This window comes from Mercenaria mercenaria, chromosome 9, assembly GCF_021730395.1.
Source record: "Mercenaria mercenaria strain notata chromosome 9, MADL_Memer_1, whole genome shotgun sequence".
Taxonomy (NCBI): domain Eukaryota; kingdom Metazoa; phylum Mollusca; class Bivalvia; order Venerida; family Veneridae; genus Mercenaria; species Mercenaria mercenaria.
This window is the reverse complement of record NC_069369.1, coordinates 48,010,061-48,034,970: the sequence shown is the minus strand read 5'-3', so window position 1 is coordinate 48,034,970 and position 24,910 is coordinate 48,010,061. Positions and strand designations below refer to the sequence as shown.

The 24,910-nt window shown below is 33.8% G+C and overlaps 1 protein-coding gene across 1 annotated transcript in view; it reads left to right on the top strand.

Annotated features, from left to right (window-relative positions):
* LOC123547055 (neuropeptide F receptor-like) overlaps window positions 1-24,910 on the top strand; it is a 120,391-nt gene that overhangs the window by 72,030 nt on the left and 23,451 nt on the right. The window contains exon 2 of the mRNA XM_045333818.2: window positions 2,223-2,280. The gene's annotated coding sequence lies outside the window, so the exon portion shown is untranslated. The remainder of the gene's footprint in view (window positions 1-2,222; window positions 2,281-24,910) is intronic.

Here is a 24,910-nt window from a genome sequence, read left to right as displayed (position 1 = left end):
AGTCTAGTTCGGCACATAAATCATTTTATTGGACATAAAATACATTTATCTTCGTCAGGAAGAATTGATGTTTCTGTTGGGTTCTGATTGTTTCCAACCAACACGTTAATGATTAATTAAGTACTCTCTTAATGTGTTTGTTTGTTCCAGCCTTTAGACAAATCAAATGAAATTGAACGTCTAACCAAGAATAAACATTGTTAAAGTAGAAACTGATCATAAGAAAAGCTGAAGCATTGAAGAATAAATGATCGTATTCAATATGTATGTTGTGTTTTTTAAGAAATATGCATGTCAAGAAAAATCGTAAGGTGGCAATAAGAAGTAAACGATTTTTTTTTCAACACGCTGATCCGTATTGTGTAGATGACCACAAAAGCATGTTTTTATGCAGGAGAAATGTATAAAATTCTTTATTCAAATTCTATTTATTTTAGCGTCTTTGCTTACAGTGACTTTAAACACTACCCCACTCGTATTCTTTTACAGAGCTAACAGACATAAATCGCAGCCTTTCATTCGTTACAAGGCCTAGCTAACTTCTAATTCTTTACATTAACACCGAACTTCATGAATCTGAAGAACTGTCCGATAATTTATAGCTCGATGTACGCATGAACACAGAAAAAATAGAAACTGATATCAAAGACACAAAGGAGAGTAAAAATCAAGTTGTTAACTAAAAGGTATCCACCATCAATTTAACCCGAAATTTGGTTATGATTGGGGTCCTTTTCATAAGACGTATGACCAAAGGTTTATCAGCATTTTCTAATTGAATGCCATTACGTTTCTAAAATATACGCACATATCAAGGAGGGAAGGAAAATCAATGCCTCATTATTCTTTCACGAGCGATATCGGTATTTGGACATTAGCATATAATGGGATATATCAAGTAGATTTACAAGTGACAACCTTAAAGCTTCAGCAATTTGACCTGTCTGGCCTGCCGTCAATTACCATGATTTAGGAAATATCTTGCAATGTGTTTGATTGAGTAGAAGCTTCATCTTTACCTGTCACATTCTTACATAAAAGTGTGGTCTCATTAGGCGTCTGTTTGATACCAAGTGTTTAGTTTTAAAGACCAAAAATAATTTCTGACAACTTTTCTACAAGTGTACGTTTCTCTCAATTGTAAAAAGGTAACCCACAATTCCTACATGTGTAACATGCAGGACATAAAAAGGATATCAGGCCATTTAAGATGCAACAGTAATTCGGCGCTTGTTAATTATGTAACTCCTTAATGGAGATTCGTATCATGCTATGAATAAACTGACGACAAAATGGCTTATTATTTTGCAGTCATATAGATCGGTAGGCAATGTATTTATCAATAAGTAAAGAAATCTAAGTGTTAACCTACCCTGTTTAACCTTCGTTAGATCATTTCTTGTTGTGACTAGATAATCATTATTGTTATGGAGTCATCAGCAGGTCAAAGGTCAAGGTCATGTCGACATAGAGACAGCAGTTTCTTACTTATAGCTGGAGAATGTTTAGCCTACGGCCATCAAACTTTGAAAACGAATAAAATGGTTCTGGTCAATATTTGGAGAATGCATAGGCCTACAGTAGAAGTAGAATGATTTTGTCTAGTCTAGTAGAAAGCGGTGTAGGACACAGTTACCTCGTAGATGAAAAAGGTTTCTGATCAATAGACGAACCTGACGTGGCCTGCGACTATCAAAATGCATAGAAAGTTGTCTATTGTCAGTAGATGAACACTGTTATTGGTCAGTAGGTCATAAGTCAAGGTAACAGTAAAACTGAGACTAAAGTAAATTTATATTAGTATTCTGATAATGCTCTAGTCTTAGCATACAGCCATTGTAAAAGTATATAACATGATCATCTTGTCCTGTCGGTATATCTTATTGTTGTTTTTTCAGGTCATATGGTTTAGTCACCCCATAAATTAAACATCCATTTATCTAAAATAGGCCATCATTAACACCATTTGTCTTGTTCAAACCTGCTTTCAAATTGCTAGAGAAGGGGATGTTGTACTTATTATCTATGTATGGAGTTTGTAAGAAAATTGACATGTGAGGGATAGCTGTTTGCATAACCTTAAATTATTATCGGAAAAATATCAACCAGATATACAAGAAGCAACATGATAATTATATGAAATATTTAATTGTTTTCCCCGTTACTGATTTCATATTTTGAAGAATCTATTTAATGAATAAACATCATTTTTCGTCTTTCAGAATTTAGAAGAAAGTCAAGAAAACTGTTGTAGCAGGAGATGAAATGTGAAACAAAAATGTAAGTGTATTTTATTTTATCTAGCCGAGTTATTTGAATTCTTCAAAACCTAATGCTGCTGCTAAATCGGATCAAGTTTTTCTCTATGTTAAACAATTTTACACGAAAAAACGTAACGAATAACAGCTGTGTTAAAAAATTACATTAAACTATATTACTAGCATCAGACTTTTTTTGTTAACTGAAGCTTTTACATCTTTATATCCGGACCGCGTTTTTAATTAGTCTATGAACTGTGATCTTGCTCCTAATGGTATCACTGTTTGCATATGCCACTCGATGGAAACGGATTTATGCGATATCGAGTCTTCGTTCAGTCGACACAAAAAGAAGAGCACGAGAGCCGGTCATTTCAATCAGCAGCTAAAATCTTTATTCTGAAATTAACGTAAAACAATCTCTTTTTCTCTTCTAATACCATATGGAATTACGCATTGATGTACTAAAATGTTCGTTGTGACGTCATTTACAGCATGGACGCCATACTTCACGCTAGGGAATTCGAACAATTTTGCCAGCAGCGGCGAGTCACCGGAAATTTCATCCGGCAAGCAATAACAGTTAAATCCGTACCGGTCAAAAAGCCGTTAAATAACCTGAAATTGACAGGAAACTTAAAAGCGCTAATGAACCAACGTGATGCTTTCAGGGAGAAAAGCACATTGGAAACTAAATGCATTTCCTTTAAACTTACAAAAATCTCTAAACTATAATCATTTTCTAGTAATCACGCTGGTAAATAAATGTTAAAAGAAAAGTATATCTAATAAGTTATGTGTCAAAGTCAGTTTTCTGTTAAGCACTCAATCAGTTGGAGGTAGCTGAAATGTATCTATGTTGATAACTTATAGGTTATTAGCCTTTCAATGTTATTACTTTTAAATTATCAGTCAATGCATTGACTTATTAATGAAATGCCTTAACAAATGTATGTTTCTGAAAATTTTGGCCTACGGAAGAAGTCCTTGTTTACGTAACGAACACTTAGTTAGCTTTGATATTTTAGGGTGCAGCTGGATAGCTGAAAATTACCATTATAATAATTAGAATATTATATTGTTTTTGTTCAGGTTTACAACTCGTTATTGGCAACTTTCGTTCGATTACGTAATCCTGTGTCGCATTTCGGCATACTTCGGAAAATATTGTAGCTCATAGGAGCATCTGGTTTTCCATTCTCACTAGAAAATGTCGAAATCATCAAGTTCAACGTGAATAGAAGACGTATTAGAACCTGAATTTACAATTGTCACTTTCAGAGGATACTGCATAATAATTTGAAATGCAAGAGTGACTAAATGATAAAACAATCTAATAACAAATTTTTTGCAACTTACAGGATATATTATATTCAAAATAATCGGTAGTGTAGAAATTTGATGACGTTGAAACAATTATGTGTATAATAAAAAAAAAATTATTAGCTTCTCATGAAATTAGCAAATTTCAAGGATACGTTTTAAGTCTGACCTCTCAATGAACTGGACCTTGGTATATACACACTTCTAAACAAAACAAGATATTTTTGTTTATGTAAATGTAAGGTTTTTTGTTTATGTGAATATAAGTTGTCAAAATCATCTACAATTCAAGGAAAACTTAATTCTGGGCACAATGTTTATCTAAAAAAAAAGTAAAATAGTTCTGAACTTCGCAGATTTCTTTATAGTTCATATGAAGTTACGTACTTATCACTTGAATATTTGACTACCCTAGCATATATATGATAGAAATTTCCGAGTATATCGCTTAATTCAACAACAGTATAAGCTACCTTACTATTAACGCATTGCTTGAATTTGCTTTTATCAAGTTGGAATGACAGAGCAAGATCCAGCTATTTTAGAAAAAGTGGTTGCACTTTATTCTTCAAACAAATGTTCTGTTTATTAACTATCGAAATAAAGCGTCGTGTGGCGGCATTTAAACGATTTCTGGAGCAATTCAATATATATATATATATAATTTCACTTTAGCCGGAGACTTTACCTCTCATAAACTGACTATCAAACCAAGTCTGCAATTATTTTATTTGCTTTCATTCTTTGCTTCGAAAGGTTCCACTAACTATCACAACGGAATATCACAGCAGAATATTTCATGCGCCCGCTTGACCGTCAAGTTTACCTTTCATTACCTCTTGAAGATAAAATATTGTGATAATATCTTGGCAGAGAAAAATGATTTCCATTGAGATAAATATTACAATTATTAAGACACGCGTTTTTTCTAAGCAGAATGTTTCAGTACCTTTAAGAATTATTCACTGTTTAATATTGCCTTTCAGTTTAGTGACAGAGCAGTATTGATTTGCGTAATGGAATTGTGAGAAGAATAACGATAAGAAACACAACATGAAAACATTTTTTTCTGCTTATAGGAAGTTATACGTCGGCAAAACTGTATTATTAAAACTGAAATTTTCTTCAGAGTTCGGTAATTGAAACCGTTCTACAAAATGCCACAGTATGTTTGCGAGGGTCCGTAATAGATTTTATAATTGCTTGTTGCAGTTTAAATGTGTGGTAAAACAAAATGGCGCCCAAGATGGCTGCAAAATTTTAAAATAATAGAAATGCAAATGTATTTGGAAAATGCTATTTTTACTTATTATACAATAAACACATCGAAACTAAAACAAGCAATTCTACCACAAGTGAGTTTTCTAGTACTACTAAATCCATTAACGACAATTTTTGGCAACATTTCATTTGTCGAGGGAGGTAATTTATAATTTGAAATCTATAAATTGAATTTTTTTCACGTCGAATTCTGATATATCTGCTAGTAGCCCAAACCAGGATCAAAACTGTAAATGTTAGTGCATATCAGTCCACTGACATCAGAACCCTGTGCTTTTGCATAGGCATATGGATAGTATTTTATTGTACCCCCCGAACATCAAAGTTGTAAGGGGGTATACTGGTTTCAGGATGTCTGTCTGTCTGTCCGTCTGTCCGTAGACGCAGTCTTGTGCGCACCATCTCTCCTTATCCCCTTGACAGAATTTAATGAAACTTCACAAAAGTTATCAGTACCAACAGTAGTTGTGCATGGGGCATGTTAGGTTCTCTCAGACGACAAAAATTGCAGGTTATGGGACTTTGTTTCTTGTTACATACTATGTACATACATCTGCATATGCAATCTTGTGCGGCCTAATCTCCAACCCTTGCACAATTTAATGAAACTTCACACAAGTGATCAGTACCAACCTAGTTGTGCATAGGCATGTTACGTTCTTTTAGATAAATATTCTGCATAGTTATGGGACTTTTTTTGTTACTATACTGTATACATACAGTCTATATACATACAGTCCACATACTCATGCAGTCTTGTGTGCGTCAAATTGCAATGTACTGTGCCAGTGCATGCGGGGGGGGGGGGGGGGTACATTCATCACCTTTAGTGATAGCTAGTAATTTTACTAACTGTTTGCCTTGCGTTAAATAAAAATAGTTGATTTCAACAGATGTATGTATTATACTGGAACCTTCAGGGTAACTTTATTTGTAACATCGTATGATGAGGAAGGCAAAAGATGTTTGGATAAAAAATATACATGCTTTAGCTGATAGGTTAGACAATTCATATATGATATCATATTTACTATTTAGTTCATCATAAAATATAATAATTGTTCTCATATATGAGTGAAGTGTTCTTCACAGATAGCGTAATAAATCAACTGTAGTGAAAAACGCCCAGCCCACAAATAGGTTAACATTTTAAGAAATGTTCGTAATATTTTATTTTCAAAACGGTATCTTATATGAGGGAAGACAATATCTAAAATATATTCTAGTAAAATTAGGTGAGAAAATCAGGTTGAAAAAACAACAAAAGAATTGCTAGTTAATCATGAAATGGCCACGAAGCTGGGTTTGTCTGCCTTCATACCACCGACACACAAATTTATATAAACTGGAAACTTAAGGTGCATTATTTTTTTTGCAAAAAATGCGCATAGATTAAAAGAGGGTTATAATCTACTGACAAATATTCTTCGATAGGAACAATCTATGATAATGATAAAGCGTTTGTTTTGTTCGCACTCTCGATTGTCGCAGAGGGCACAATCAAATTGAAAGTAAACAAATGACAATAACGGTTAAGAAATGACGTAATTATTTGGTTTTTTGTTTGTCATGAAAGTAAATACTTACGTTTGCGCTATCAACAACTGGTCCTAAAATTGACAGGAACTCCCGCTAGTGGTGCATATTCATTAGGTAAAGTTTGAAAGCCGTAGCTATTGCAATTACTGATATTCAGTCTTGAAACCATTTTCAGTCTGCCGGTTACTATGACCTTGACCTTTAACCTATGAGCCGAAATCCGACTGGCATGTTTTATATTCTATATTGATGTCCTCAAATGCGTATATGCTTTATCGTGCTCGTTTCATTTGAACAAAAAATTACTATCAAGAATTCGGAAATGAGAATGTTCAGTCAAAGCCTTATTCAACATGTCTGTTGCTTTAATGACAGATGGGAATCAAAATTAATACAAGTATTAATAAAGATTTATAAAGCTGAAAGTTTGATCATGCATATGAGACACGGAATTAAAATACATTCTAAATTGTTAAAATAGCCGCTTATTTCTGCCATTTACATAACAAGTCAGACTTAACGATATCCAAGGGAAAGATATGTATATTCTTCAGATTTCTTTAAATTGAGAAGACGTTCGTGAATAAACAGACGATCCTGATTTGCGACATTTAGATCCAATTGATCCCTAGACGTACTGCGTCCTTTCGATAAATGTATTGGCTTGACAAGCTAATTAAACACACATTCACTTAATGATATATTGGATTCAATTCCGGCAATGTCACTTGTAATGGATATGTCAGTTTGCCCTGCCTTCAGCTTTTAAGTGCGATCACTTTGATGTGCTGCATACGGTTGTGAGAGAAGGTCAAGGTTGAGTTCCTTGTTGAAACAAGGAATAAGGTATATCGCAAAGCAATGAGTGATTGATATACGCATATATGTCATACATCTTGTGATAAACAGAAGGTGTGTGGGGGAGAGGGGGAGGCAAGGGGGAGCCGGGCTCCGTGGTCGAGTGGTTCAGGTCGCTGTCTTCGAATCACTTGTCCCAAACCGATGTGAGTTAGAAAGCTCGCCTCAGGTGTAGCATGTAAAAACTAGGTCACTAGGTCAAATCAAAGAAAAACCTAGTGTATGCGATAGAGGCTGTATTTTTAAATTGATCTTCATGAATTTTGGTGAGAATGATTACCTTGATAAAATCTAGGTCAAGTTTGAATATGGGTTGGATGAAATCTAGGCCAAGTTCGAAGATGGGTCATCTTGGGTCAAAAACTAGGTCACTAGGTCAAATCAAAGAAAAACCTTGTGTATGCGATAGAGGCTGTAATGCTCAATTGATTTTTATGAATTTCGGTCAGAATGATTGCTTTGATAAAATCTAGGTCAAGTTTGAATATAGATCATCTGGGATTAAAAACTAGGTCACTAGGTCAATTCAAAGAAAAAGCTTGTGTGTGCAATATGGGCTGCATATTATACCGGATCTTCATGAAATTTGGTCAGAATGTTTATCTTGGTCAAGTCTAGGTGGAGTTTGAATATGTGTCAGCTAGGGTCAAAAACTAGGTCACCCGGTCAAATTAAACAACAACCTTGTGTACGCAATATGGGCTGCATTTTACATTGGAAATTCATAAAATTTAGTCAGAATGATTGCCTTGATGAAATCTAGGTCAAGTTGGAATATGTCTCATCTGTGTTCAAAAACTAGGTCACTAGGTCAAATCAAACAAAAACCTTGTGTATGCGATAGATACTGTATTTTTCAATTGATTTTCATGAAGTTCTGTCAGAATGATAGCCTTGATAAAATTATGGGCAAGTTTGAATATGGTTCACCTGGGGTCAAAAACTAGGTCGCTAGGACAAATCAAAGAAAAATGTTTTGTATGTGATAGAGGCTGTATTTTTAATTGAGGTTCATGAAATTTGGTCGGAATGATTGACTTGATCAAATCTAGGTCAAGTTCGAATGTAGGTCATCTTGGCTCAAAAACTTGGTCACTAGGTCAAATGGAAGAAAATACTTGTTTACACATTTTTGGTCCAAAATTGGTCAGAATATTTGTTTCCATGAAATCACTAGGTCAAACATGTTTACACTGTTATGGTGTGTTTCTCAGGTGAGCGATATAGGGCCATCTTGGCCCTCTTGTTTAATATAGGTCCCGAGGGATTACATATTGAAATGTACGTGAATATGTGCGACGTCGGAGTGTGCAGACAAATTTAAACACACTTCTATCATATTTTATTTCGTTTCTAACAATTGCCAACCCACCGGCTTAATTCAACGTTCCGTTTTCTCCGATTGCTTAAAAATGTAATTTGTGTTGACTTTGCTGTTTCATTGTAATTAACCGAAGGAAATGTCGAATGAATAGAATCTCATTTTTTCCTGTTTAATGAAATAAAAAAAGGTTTTCGATTGAAATTAATTAAACCTTCCGGTGTCGCTACAAATTGTAAAAGTTATTTTCTCTGATTTCCAAAATGTGTCGTAAAGAACTGAACAGACTATTACTTATACTGAGATAATTTCCTTCATACAATTCATGTTCGAAAGATTTGTTTTGTGCTACGAGAACATTTATGTTAACAAATCAACAAAGCTTTTAAATTAACAATGTATACGCTCATATCTCAAGTAAGTGGTATTTTACCTTTTGTGAAGAAAACAAATTTGTTTGTCCTTATTACAAATTGTTATAACCACGTATCAATGCTACATTAATTCTGTCTAAAAGAGTTTTTTATCTCCAATACAATAATTTTGGTATATAAATACTCTCATAAACAAGTTGTTTTTTTTCTCTATGAAGCTGTTATTTTATAACAGGTAAATACAGTACACCTATAAACATTGTTTGTCAAGTTGAACCTCAGAGGAATAACACAAAAAAGCAGCTGAAAAAGCAAGTTTACTTTGAAACGAACTGTGCAATCACAATGGTTTCATCTTGAACTGACATTTGAATCTTTATCTGACGGTCAGAAGTGTTTGTTGACAGTTTCTCCTTCCTGGATGATTTCTCGTTTAAGATACCATCTAAAGCGTTAGCAGCATCTAATTGATGTACAGATTTCATTATCTAACCGGAAGGCAATCTTTCTGTCGGCAATCATGTCTGTGGCCTTAAGCTATATTCTGGGAAATTTAATAAATCATCAAAGGATTTTCATAAATGCAAAGACATCCTACCGTTATTATGAAGGAGAATAGAAATATTGTATGAATTAGCATTTATTTTTGCCATTGATTATTAAGATCAGGGTTTAAAATCAATAATAACCTGTGCACGTGCTCTTATACAAAAAAGTTAGTAATGAATGTTGAGTTATACTTAGACAAAGTATCCAATAGGTAATACATTTGTACCTGATAGAGATGCTTTTCTCATTCCCAAAGGTTGCCTAAAGTTAACAAAGTTTTTTCACATGACGTTTTTCCTTTCCTTTGAATCATCTAACTACATTTTTATTTTTAAAACTCATGAATGAACTTTCTGAAAATAATGGTAATGAGTTTTTTCACAAAACCTGTATTACACTGTTGAATAATCACAACCGCATATAAAAGAAAATTAAATTACATATTAAGTCCCCTTGTGTAGATGATATGTACAAACTACAAATGTATATTAAGAATTGCATGAGCTCAATTGACGAATACTGCACACATACTAGTGTGTCATAATTTGTCCTGTCTTCAAAAGTTTTGTTACTCCTCGAGGACAACTTAGATTTATTTTCAGTTCTTAGAGAGGGCTTACATATCAATCACGTGAATGTTCATTGTCACTAAATTGTATCTTACAATGCTTTAAATTAATCTTATTTGAAAACGGTTAGATCTACGCAGGTGCAGGAAATGTTTATATTTACAAAACCTCTATGGTAAATGGTGCAGGCATATTTGTTGCACAATGAAATAAATTAAAATAACAGGCTTGGCAGTTAGTGCTGACTGAAAATGGCTATTATTAAACATAAAATAATCGTCGCTTTTAATGTCATACCAAAACAGTTTAGATCATTTGGCGAGTGTCCAGTTTTTAATGGTGGATGAAGACGCCTCCGAGTATTTCCTAAGACATAAATAGGCACCTGCTATAACCACCGATCGTTCTCAAGCCAGCTCGATGGCTTCCTCACATGAAATAATTCTGGCCATTACGCGAGGTTTCGAATCTACAGAGGTGCGTTACAAGTGGTTTGAAGCCTACGACCTTACCCGCATCTTATCTAGGTGTTCTTGACTTTCTTAGTTATTTGGAAATGACCTCTGTCAGAAAGGCCATTTTGATTAGGATTGTGTTAACAAACACTCCTTAAGATTGTTTGTAGAAGCAAAACTGACAAGTTTGTTATTTCAGTGGTAGTGGTCAGAATGTTAATCTTAATATATATACTGTCTGGTTACGCATCAAATACATTTTGAAAAGCGAAATTGGACTTTGATAGCTAGATGTTGTAAAAGGGTGTTTATTTTGAATTGTCCCTCTTGAAATATTTTACTTGATCAAAGACAAAAGGAATAGGTTTTACATTTTTACAGAGCGACAATAAAACACGTTTATCTGTCAATACGGAGAGGACGTCAAGTATGTGCTCGTCTGAACAATAAATATTCAAAACGTTCCTGAAATTTAATAAGATTTCTGTTCAAGTATTACCTTTAAACAATATACTTTTAAGAGGATGAAGTTCTAACACGTTGTTACACTAAGTGTTGATAATAATTTGATATTGTTTTTGTATAGGAAATCTCAATTGTTCTTGTGCCAACTGTGTAACAACTCTTTGTTTTGTGACATATGCAACATATGTTCACTTGGCTAATAAGTCAGACATTTTAAAATAAAACTGTGAAAATAATGTTCTTGCACCCTGTGATAATCAAGAGAACTTATTGAATGGCTTGCTGGTCAGTTGTAAACACTAGTGACCCTCACTTCTTCGGACATAGGGCAGTAGTATTGACCATTGATCGGTAAGCCGTTCACTAAGTGTATATCGTTGGCCTTTTTGTCAAAAATATTAAATACATTTGAAATGTTACATGGCTCTTAATTTCATTAACTAGTTGCTGATATTATAACCTTTTGTTGTTGGGTGTAACGTCTCACCGACACAAATAATATTATAAGACATATGGCGACTTTCCAGCTTTGATGGTGGAGGAAGACTCCAGGTTCGCCTCTGTGCATTATTTCATCACGAGCGGGCACCTAGGTAGAACTACCGACCTTCCGTAAGCCAGCTGGATGGCTTCCTCACATGAAAAATTCAACGCTCGAACTCACATCGATAAGGGGCAAGCGACCTTAACCACTCGGCCACGGAGGCCCCTAACTTAATTGATATTTATGTTTGTGATCTATATCCGACGTTGGAGGGTAATTTCTGAGAAATGTTTTATTTAAAGAGGAGTTATGCAGACAAGTTGTATATTTTAGATACCATTTGCTGTTTGATATTGCCTTTTCTTTTAGTAACAGAGCAGTATTGACTTTTGTACAGAATTTAAGACAGGAATAACGCAAGTTAATAAGAAAGGTATATTAAAAACATAAAACATAGTTCTGTGACAAACTTATGTTTCGTATTAAATTGCGTTTAACAAAACATCTACGCTTTCGAAAGGAGAGCTGTTCACAGAAACCCTAATACGCTTCTTAAAGGGTTATAATCAAATAATCCATAAATGGCTGAATGTCAAGTACATGTAGATACATGTAACTCCAAAAAATGTTGTGTTAACGAAAGGAAGTTTAAAAGGATATCATGTTTGTTTTTCTAACAGTTGCACATTAGATAAGAACAGTTACTGCATGTTTTCATTTTAGCACAAATATTCAGGAACGTCAATATCAATGTACACTATTATGGAATTATTCCCAGGAAATCTTCACAGAAATACCGAGGAAAATAAAGCTGTACCACAGAAGCAAATTGCAAGTTGTTCAACGGGAATTATTGATGTCTCTGATTGTGACGAAAGTAATAAGTCACGCTTGTGCTGTCAAATCCAGTAGGAGTCGAAAATAGGCTGACATGCACATTCTGTAAATCATGAATTTAATAAGTCGAGCTGCCATTGTCAAATCACAGCTGTAGTCGAGTACACACATTTTATAAATATCCTACTATGCATATGTTGAGTCATGCGTGATTATCCACATAGTTAATTAATTATAAAGATATTTCTCATCCAATAAATACACTGTACCAGTTGAGAATAGTCAGTGTTTAGTAAATGCAATTTGGTCTCATGTCTTGTAAACGTTAACAACAAGGTAAAATAACAATTCCAAATTTCATATCATGGTAACGGAAGAAATTCTATCACGTGACAAATAATTATGTTGCACTAAGGCAGGTGTTATGTTTCATATTGATGGTAATGCTTTTTATTCTGTATTTGTGATGGCATTTTGTGAGGCAATGTGTGTCGTAAATGACGATATTTTTCCTTTCGATCTGCAACATTTCAATTTTTTATTTTTAATGTCTGATCTGGCCCATAATAAATGCCATCAGATTTAACAACACAAACGAAATAAATAAGCTTCACTAGAAAAAAAGAAGCAGGAAAGAAATCAAAGCAGAAAAGAAAGCAATTTGTGTCGGACATCACGTGGATTATTCCTTTCGTTTTCAGTTTGATCAATGCGCCAGAAAGGTTACCTTTTCGTGTGTAATAATTTTATTTTTATCTTATTTTAAATATTGATATATGGTATTGTAGGCATTTTTATTTGCCACATTTATTTCATGTGATAGGGGGCGGGAGATGGGTATAGGCCTTTTATTCCAACCTAAATTCCGGATATACTGCTTTGTACATGCATGTAAAGTTAATTTATGCTAATTTTTAAACCTACTTTATTTTGTTACTTTTATTGGTATGTATATAAGTATGATTTATTCCACTACTTCTGTATAAGTATTTGTTAAGGATTGCTGTGCATTTGTTAAGGATTGTAGTATGTTTTGTATCGCGTTGTTAAAATGTCGTTGTTTCTATGTATTAAGTTTGTATCTCACTCTGCAACTCCTTAAAGCTACAAGGCTCCATCATCTTAATGTAGGCATGGCTATGCCCATTCCTCTTCCGGTAATCAACACTAAACTTATTAGACAGTACGTACGTTTGGAACAAACATCAATAAAAAGTGTCTTACATTTTTTGTTTTACACTTTGATTATTTTATTTTTTTAAGTGAAGTATTTATATGTTTAATGTTTGATATGCATAACAATAGTCAAACTTTGTACAAATGTCACATAACAATAAGGCAAGACCTGGCCTTTGAACCAAGGTAACTTGTATTTTAAAGTATCTTTACTCTATTATCTTAATGTAGGTTTCTTACAGGCATCAGAACAGTGGTCTTTCTTGAGAGGTGACTGATTGCACAACATTGACTGTTTGTCCTTCCAAAATACCAGTTGATCAGTATATGACTGTATATAGTGATAAAGGAGTTTATAGTAGTGAACTGTTTAGTCAATATTGATTGCTGCGTATTCATAAGCTGTTCTCCTAAGGAGATTAACAAAACAACAACAACAACAACAACAATACCCTCTAAGTAAATACACCAACGTAATCGTCAACATACAACACTTTGGTTATAATTTTCTTGTTCCTCCCTAGGCGGGATAAAATTAAGTTTGTTGTGTTTCATTCATTGTACATGTTAGTCCTTCCTCATCATCTAACTTGAAAGTATCATATAGAGCCCACATCCCTGATTAGACATTTATCAGAATAATTGTCTTGATAACATCTGAGCTAAGTTTGAAACTCCGTCATTTCGGATGAACAACTACGTAAGTCTGAATTTAAGCACAACATTGGGTATGCAATACATTCCATTCCATATACCGAAACTAAAGGTCAATTTCGCATAAAGGTCATGGTCAATCAATAATTAGGTCACTAAATACAACAACATTAATCCTGCTCACACTACAAAGGCAATGTTTTTTCCCCAACATTCATCAAACCCCATCAGACTGTCAGTTTGCCTAGGGTCTACAACAAAGACACCAGTATCGTTATATCATCTCCTGTTCTATCAGTACTACATACACTGCTTTGTTTGGCGTGGAGTTTCCTTTTGCTGCATCTTGCAGCAACTTTCGTACTTGTATACTATGTTAAACGCACAATTAATCTATAATAATACATTTTGTTTGATTGAATATGTTCACGTGAGGTAATGAATCATGAATGACCTCCATTATTCCAAAGCACCATAAGATATAACAACACTGAGACAGACGTATTGATCTGCAATGAAAAGTTAGGTAAATTCTACAGATTCTTTAAATTTAGTAGACGGAAGACACATACTGCGTCTTTCTGATAAATACGTTTCTTTGTCACACACTCACTTTTTCAGTAATTTCACTATTTATGTATGACATGGATGCCTTAAGTTTTATTGCAAGGGTTGTGCTGGAAAAGGATGGGACTTGGATAGCTGGAAAAATATGGCGCTGCATATTAGTGGTCGAAACGTTTTGTAACCCATTCTAATATCAAACTAGAATATTAAGACACATTAAATTTTGATTATTTGAGGGCAATATTAATGCTAAACTTAATGGTGTTGTTTATTCACTGATTTACGGGCAAAGATTAAATACTTTTCTTGAAATTCTAACGATATATTTCACTGCAATTTTAGAAATCGATGCGTTGTTTCTATTTTAAGCGTCGTTTAAATATTGCGTTAGGCTATGAGGGATGAGTGAAGCATTACATCATACAGCAAAAACTAAATCTATACTTGAGGATGACTTTGCTAAACTTTAAAGTAGATTTACCAGACTAGCTGTTTAGTGCGCTATATCATTTAACAAGCAGACAAAAGTAAGAAGAAAATAAAAGGACATGGTTTTATTATTCTGTACGAAAACCATCTTGGTCGTATCTTAAACGGTTCTTGCTTTTATTAATTTATCTCAAACAACAAGGCAACGCAACGTCCTGTTTCTGTAACCCACAACAAGGGGACTCAGTTAGGTTCGCCTAGTGTTGCATGCATCAATGCCGTTGTTTATTATTTATATATTTCAGGCTGATGTAATATATACAATGTATAGCTCATGCGCTTATCCCAATTTCTGAAATTCGCATGTACACTCGTCGATGTCAGCGTGGACATATCTCAATAACATAAACAGTTAATAATCACATCTGACACATACTGTGAAATCATTTTTATTCGCGTAGGACGAATTTTCGCGTATTTCGCGCTAGAACCGATGCGCGAATTTAAGACCGCGCTAATATTATTTTTTAATTTTTTTTTCATTTATAAATTGAAAATGCGCGAATTAAAGCCCGCGCGAAACATTCCTTTTTCACCATTGCGCGAAATTTCATGCCAGCGAATTTAAATGATTTCACAGTAAGTAAAGTATCTTATTACCCTATACATCTTATTATTATCTCTAAATGAAAGAAATAATTTTAGCAGAATATATACTGTTTTCATTGATATAAATACTACGAACGAACAAGCCCGCCCGCTTAGCTCAGTAGTGAGAGCGTTGGTCTACATATCGCGGGGTCACGAGTTCGATCCCCGGGCGGGGCGTATGTTCTCCGTGACGATAGATAAGATACATTGTGTCTGAAATCATTCGTCCTCCACCTCTGATAATTCATGTGGGGAAGTTGACAGTTACTTGCGGAGAACAGGTTAGTGCTGGTACCCAGGAACACTGGTTAGGTTAACTGCCCGCCGTTACATGACTAAAATACTGTTGAAAAACGGCTTTAAACACAAAACAAACAAACAAACGAAAGAACAGATTATACCGCACCATAAGCAACAAATTTCACATGCGGCACAATTTTTAGTCTCATTTCTGTGCCAGTGACACACTTTAATTCAATTGTTCAATTTCTCCGATTGCCCTAAAATAAAGTAATTCGCACTGGGTTTCTTGTTTGTATTTTAATTACAAATTTAATAGTCTTTTTCCTGAAGAAAAGGAAGATTTAATTAAATAGAAAAAAATTCGATTAAAATCTTCTTCTTTTTCTAATGGTGGCTCCCGGGAACTCTAAAAGTGCGTGTGCTTCGATCCTTGCTGAGCAATTTTTTCTTTGACATTATTTTTTTACACACATGATAGTCACGATATGTGTCGAATTGCATGACTTTCTGTCATGCAGTTAATGGTTTAAGGATTTGTTTTTGTTATTAAAAGTATTACGCATTTCATATGGGAACTGTTTCGAACTAAACATGACACACATACATTTATATACAAATACGGAATCAAATCAGCTCAATACTACTTGAATATTATAAACGGTCATATTTCACTTAAGCGGCGTTTAATCACTGTTTCATAACGGTATAAATAAATGGCATCATACGCAGGGGAAGATACCATTAGGCGTATCCTAAATTTTTAGCCAGACCCTAAATGTTTTTATGGCCTTGGTGAATATATTTTTCAACTTTTCAACAAAAAGTTGCAAAACTGCACCTTTTATGCTTAAAACATGGCCAATGATGCTAGAAATCAACTTACTGGTGCTTCAAAGGCATAACCCCCTTATTTGTATTCATTTTTTGACACAAAAATAATTTCCGAAAAGTCTCGCTGAATAAAAAAAAAAATTCCGACCTACCTACCCTAATTCATTTTAGCATGTTACCGGACACAAAGAATCTTTTTTTAGATCTTAAGAAAGTCACAATTATTACACTTTCTTTATTTAACAAATTTCTTAATGTTCGAAGCGAAACGACAACCACTGTAAAGACCGTTAATCTTTAACAGGTTTCTCCGTCAGCTGTCGTAGGCTTTCCTGACAATAAAGTACTTTAAAGTATTTAGATTAGAATTTTTGCTCGTTGAATCTCAAAATGTTCTCTATTCAGTTTCAGTGGTTTTGATAAGAGATACTGGATTTTACAACGTAAATGTTTGAGACACAATTGTACAGTCTAGTAATTAATCTTAAATGCTATTTGAAGGTCTATCAAATACGAATCAGACTTATTAGATATACTAAGAAATAGGAGGTATAGTCTTATGGACTGCAACTGAGATTGATAGATTCATTCCTTTTGTTCTTAACACCTGGCGAGACATAATTATATTTTTTCTGCGGAGTTCTGTCTATACGAAATCCCAATCATGTCGCAGAAAAAAATATTTTTGAAATAATTTCGTAATTATGGGAAAGATCTAGTTATATACGGGAAAAGAGAAAATTATCGAATAATTATGAGACAATCGCGTTATTACGAGAAAAGGTCATACGCCTATGACCTTGCCATTTGAATTGTTTCCCGGATATATCCTTCAGATCCCCACAATGACATCAATAATATATTCGTAAATACCGTGTCTTAACATGTGACTGAATAGCAAAAGTGGAAACCACCGGTCACCCAACAAAACAAAGATGAAAATGTTGCAGGCTTGTTTTAATTGAGCATGTTCGTGGACGGTACTAGAAATGCAAGATATTACACACACCCTAGCCCCGAGTTGAGCAGATCCAAACATTTATAACTGATACAAGTACAGAAATACAAGATCGAGACATCCGCAGTATTCATACGGCGGAGTACATGGAACCTCCAATGATACACAGAACGCAATTATTTGAAAAGTGGCGCACGGTCCCCAGTTAGAATAATGGGTTTGCCCAAAACGAGAAAACAATGGACAAAACTAAATAAAACTAGAATACAGAAAGGGGATCTGATGTCTGTGTATATCACAGGAACTGCCAAAAGACAAAATTAAACAACTGGCACCATATCCAAGGGGTCATTAAACATGATTCATATATTGTTCTATAAATCAAATCATACAATATGAGCCACAAAAATCTAATTTTGCTGATTAAATGATGTAAACTTACATTTTTTAACTTTCTATTACGGAAAAGTATATGGGTTTCTACTGGTTATGTGTTGCCACATTGCATGGAGTCGGATGATGAAGCAACCGGAAGCAAGTAAAAGAACGACATGTACAAGTATGCTTCCTGAAGCATTGGCCATATGAAACTCATCAAGTCATGATGTTATAATTTCCGATAATGTATGTTTGCGTTTGTGTATATGATGTTTTCTCGAGTATAACAAGGCGTATTTGTTTTCCATGAACTATTATTTTCGACATTGATCATTAGCAGGACCTTGAAGAACTTAACAAAAATCAAAGCGAGCGACATTAAAAGGAGATGAAATCGGAGAATAATAAAAGCTATTCAAATCAACATTTTATATTACGAGCATAACATTTTACTACGTCCATTTCGTTAAAGCCCCCAAACGAAAAAATACCTTTACTTAATAAGAAACGCAATACTATCATGACTGTTTGCTTGCAATTTTCCTTATCAGAAAGATTAAATAAAATTTTATATCTTAAGAATTATTTACTGTTCATTTTCCATTTAGTAAGTAACACGCATTCTGAGAAACGCTCTCATGTCTAATGTTCAGCTTTGTGACAGTCGATCACTACGGGATCAATAGGGGACACCATTACAGTTAGCTCTTGAATTACCTAAGGGGCAACTGGTTTAATAACATTCGCCATATATGAGTATACTCTTGTTATAAGAATATGTTTCTGTGATGATTCACATTGCATTTTAATATAGGAACATGGTCGGAGTATACGATCGAGCTTTGGTGCTAGTAAACAAGTTTAAACCCATGTGCTTGTGTTGCGACTGACCATTAAGAAGTGGTGATATTATGTAACTTTTCATCATATAAGTTTGTGCCCTGTTGTTACTTCTGTGCTTTTATTATTGTTTTTATTTGTATTTAGGTATAATTGTGCTCATCAATGCACCTGTTGTCATGTAGAGTGTTACATTGGAGGCATAATATTCGGCTTTTTTCTCATTTAAATAAACATGACTGTCTACCCTTACATACACTTACTGTGTTTTACTTAAGAGTAATGTAATCTGAGCGTATTTTACCTTTAATTTGTTTTATTTTGGGATTAAATGTGAATATAAGATTGAACGATACTTTACAGATTTATGCATATACACATTTAGACATAAACTGTCATCTGTGAAAATTCGTTAGCAACAGAATTTGTTGGATCAGCCGCATGATAAGAAAGAGTGAATTCCTGTTCGCATAAAGAAATCCTTCCAATTTAAGATACAATCTATCGCGTTAGCAACGTCTAATTGTTGCGAATATTCCATTACCTAACCGGAAGACAATCCGTCTCCTGGTTATCATGTCTGTTGCCTTGAGCTTTATTCTGGGGAAATTAATGAAAGAATTCATTGTATGAATTTCTCGGTGAGACAAAAATGTAGATACATTTGTAATTAGATGACAATAACCTACATCGTCATTACCACACGTCAGGTTTAACTTAGGGAATATTCCCTAAGCTGACCGTTTTATTTTATTTTACCGACTTGAAAAAAGTGAAGTTTTTACTTGGATTGCTAAAGAACAGACTTTGGAAAATCCATTAACAGACATGAAACCTTCACCAGCTAATGTGCATGTACATGTACATTGCACTTGGGGCGAAACAGTGAGACAGTGCTTATGTAATTTGATAGACCAAGAAAGGAAAAAAGTATATTCTTACAGCTTCAGTAATTTGATCTGAGTGTCTGCCTTAACGTCTATTGTAAGAATAAGAGAAAAATCGTATGAAAGGAACAATTGTATAAATCGATATTTTAAAGGTATTTTAGATCCAAATTTCATACTTAAAACATGAACAATGACTTCATATAGTATATGTTAACATAAAATGAACAAGTTAATGTGTATTAACATATGTGTTACATCTCAGCGGTTCTAATCTGTTGTAGAGAACTAAGATATGAATTGTTGCCACAACAGAGAGGTTAACCGGACAGAATTTGATTTAGATGGGAAGACTGTGTCAAAATTAGTTCCCAGTATGTATTACGTGACACACTTTTTCTGTTGGCTTTAGCTTCATGGCTTTAAAATATATATTATTATCACTGAATGAATCAGTAACTTTGCTTTCAAACGACCTTAACTGATTAGATGACGTCAAATTTATGACTTTGTCTATTAAACTATACATCCATGGAAACATGCTGTAGTTTTCAGCCATGATAACTTGGTGACTTCTGTGACAGGTAAGACATTGCCGAGAACTAAACATTCCAGTATAAGCAATGTATTGTCAAATTTAGTCAAAGTAGCCTAGTGAATACAGGTATCAGATATTTACTTTCGTTTTAAGAACCGCCAGACAACCTTAGTTTCGCAACAGCTCTTTTAAATTGAATGCCTTTACTCCACATAGTTAAAAAAATATATGCCCCCTCATACACCCGAAAACTGCGAAAGTAAACAACTTCACGTTCGTTTGTACATGTTCATAGTAAATACTTTAACCGTGGAAGTCCATTAAATGTTCGGATGGATTTAAAAAGAATAGATTATTTGCTCTCTTGTTCATACATGCTGTAATAAGTGCAAAAAGCATGCATATTAAAATAGTGCTTCCTTGTCTAATTTGCATATGTATAAGTCCTATATATGTAATCACACGAACAATTATACGGTGTCATTATTCGATATTCTCGTAAAAAGAATAAAAAGAACGTGTAGAGCATACAACATACGAATACTGAACTTGTCAAATAAGTCATTTTAATATTAAATTAAAATCAAAGAGATCGAAATGAGTGATTATGCCCTTTTTCAAAGAAAATATTAACACGGAGAAGATAAAAAGGCCTATCTCACAGGTATTGTAACTACCTTAAAGAATGTTAAAAATGGTTCTAAAAAGTATATATTGCTATACTATAATCTAATTGCATGATAGAACAATTTTTATTTTTAATGTTCTGTTAACAGTAACGGAATAATGTTCAAAAGAAGATCAACAACAAATAGTCCTACTTGTGTAAAGGGAAGATCAATGTGCAACGAAATACTGGTTATTTAAGACAGTACTAGTTATCTCCCTTATCAATGTGCATATACAGTGTCAGAATTGATCCCAACTTGACCTATGGTCTGTTTCATGTTGCAAACAAAAAACATTTATGTTCTTAAATATATTCAATTCACTTTCCATGATATATCATGAATTATAAAATGTTCTATGAATATATAGTACAAAGATGTATATGTAGGTTATAAATATATGGTATTGCACTTTGTTGACAGAGTCAACAATACAAATTTTATAAAAATGGAATAGAGGTCTGATATGAATAGGTAAAATATAATCTTTATGATAATAAGTACAATGTATGATGTGACAACTTAATGCTATGATATCTGTAAGACGTGCTCCTTACCATAATGTTTTATAGCAACTAACTTAAAAGCAAATATTTACAATTTATGTAAAGTTATAATACATATACATATAATCTTATGCCTTTGACAGAATATCTGATAATTTGTTAGTTTAAACGTGAAAAGGAAACATTTTTATCAAAGTTTCTAAAATGTTCATATTTGCAGGGTTCAGTAAACAAAACAATAACTGTTGTAGTCATTTCCGCGTTGAAAGTTAAGGACCAAGAGGGTAAAACATAAAATGGCATGACATGAGATATCTTTACACATAGTTTTGTCTACACGATGGACATTTTCATACGAAATAGCACATATTTATCAGTCATACAAAACAGTACAGACATATGGAACTTATCTATAGAGCAATATAAACTAAAGCGGTTGCTACTTTTACAAAAAATAAAACAAACAAAAAAAACAATGTGTTAAGTTTCACGTTTAACAAGTGACAACTGACACAGATTACACCTGATCAGGAATAAAACCGAGAACATTATTCTGTCTGTAAATGCTGCAGAAGAAGTCTTCAAGTATTTTTAACACAAAATAACGGGAGTCAGTTCATCTGATTTTGGTTCATGTCATTTCACAAAGAAATCAAAATGAATTGTCCCTTATTTTAATGTTAATTGAGAACAACATGATACATGTTCATTTGTTTATCCAATAGGTAACAACAAATAAACTTATGTTATATTGTGGCCACAATGTCTATGAAAATATTTTTCCGACCGCAGGCCGGTATTGATTTCATCTGTACTTCCCGTTTATATCTGGGGTGAAGGTCATTTAACAGTTGATTAAAACTGTACATTTTGATTGGTGGATGAAAAATTCCATAGGTTTCCGAATGAAAATAGATAATATTTTCTTAAGGGGTGTGCATGTTCTTTAAGCTGCATTGTTAGACAGTATAATCCGTTGCAAGGCTACTGTGGAAATAGCTTGTAACACGTCATGAATCTGAATCCCTGCGAGTTCAGCTCTGCCACTCTGATACGGAGTGATATCTCGTAAACGATTTACAGTTAACTCGTCCACCCTAGTCATCTCGTTCCCCAGTCAAGTCGTCCCCATTTTGGTCATTTCGTATCCCTTGACAATTTTCAATTTTAAAAATGGTAATTTCGCCCCCCCCCCCCCCCCCCCCACACACACAATACACTTTTCGGCCCTGCCCCTTTAGTCTTATTTTTTGTCATAACTTTCTAGATTGTGATTAATATAATTATGATGTGAAATATGTGTTCTCTAAAACATATTTTACATAAAGAACATGAAATATTTACTTTAAAAACTACATTTTGTTTTGCTTTATAAATACCAGATCGTATGTAAAAGTGCGGAGTGCATACTAGTTTCGTAGCTTAAAGTGTGCATTGACTAATGAGGCCGTGTATCTTTTTTAAAGACACTTCTTGTTCATAATATAGACACAGTTCGTGTAAATGATATCAGTCAAGATTTATATATCATCTTATGTTAGCAAAACGCTTATAAAAGTAAAAGAATGTTTACTTAATTTTGAATATATAATTTCAAGTATGTCATTCCCTGACCTGATGAAAGTAGATTTTGCAGTAACGGAGCGCAGCGAAGTGATAGCAACATCTTAGTTCATTAGAGGGTCAGCCTATAAATAGTTTTTCAAGTGCAACTTTAGAAACATTTTACCCACCTACAATCCCTATATTTGCCACCTAAATGATCTACCTAATTGCTTGATTCACTAAATATGTGATGCGTACCCTGGCATAAAATAAGCAATAAATGGGTAAAAAATATGAAAATTTTTGGTTGCTTGATGTTTACAATAGTAACACTTTAAGTATAACACTCTTTTACAGTAATGGTTTCAAAACGCTGGCTTTTTAGAAAAGATACCTGGATAGTTACTTGGAAATAGTCTTGGTTTTTTGCAAATATATATTCGAAATAACCTTTGATATTTACGGTTTTGGTACTTGCAAAGTTCTCTTTTATTATGTTTATTGACAATGCTGATTCTGCATTTACACAAAAATGTAAAAGATAAGTATCTGTAAAGCACTAATTTTGTTTGAAGGAAGACAAAACGATGTGAATTGATAAATTGCAAGGCACACAAAGGAGACAGTATTTGACCAAACAGAAAATATGCTGATGATTTTATTTCACTACTGTTTCTTTCATCTATTGCGTGAAGCATATGTTTGACTCCACCAGATCCAGATATAAACTGTTTCTCATTTTAGAGGTCCCAATGTGTGGTACCGTAGTAGCAGCTTTTTTGAATTTCAAAATTTCTTTGATAATTCAATTTTATAGGCAAAATGTATTTTCAAAATATAATAACCCGGCAAATAAAAATCTAGAAAAAAAACAGTTGGATGTTTTATAAAGTTCTTGTGTAGAAAAACTGCTTTTATGCAAACTAAGATATCCTGAACGTTCTATAGCAATCTATCTATACAAAAGCCATATTTCTTTTCACAAATTGTTGTAGCTTTCAATGGCTAATACTCAACCAATATCGTTTTTCACGATATATTCAAGACTTTTAAATCGATAAATTATTATTGTCTTCTTTTGGTTATCACTTGGGTTTTATTTCCCCGATAAGATTCGTCCGCTTAGACCAAGCAAGTGCTCTTTGAACAAGCAAAAATTGTCTTGCATGTTTTGTTTGTTCCTCGTCCGCTTAGACCAAGCAAGTGCTCTTTGAACAAGCAAAAATTGTCTTGCATGTTTTGTTTGTTCCTCGTCCGCTTAGACCAAGCAAGTGCTCTTTGAACAAGCAAAAATTGTCTTGCATGTTTTGTTTGTTCCCTGTTTAGTGTTTGGTTCCTCTTTAAGCTATACTCAATTTAAATGCTGCAATCTAGATCTTTGCAGGACATACAAATATATTGCACATAACTACACATAACTGCATGACACAAAACTTGAAGATACAAAGCTGCATGGCACAATACTGAAAGACACACACCTGCATGAAACACACCTGCATGAAACACAAATGCATGAAACATAACTGCATGACACACACTAAACATTAGGATTTAGAATAAAGTAAATCAGACGGAGAAGAACAAAAGTTCCTGTAGTGATACTGGCAATCGTCAAGAAGGAGAAATAGAACCAAATACATTTGCGGCTGTCAGATGTTTCTTATTTGCTACATGTGGAAGATAAGAATCTAAGATTATTTTATGAGATATGACAGCTTCTTTATTT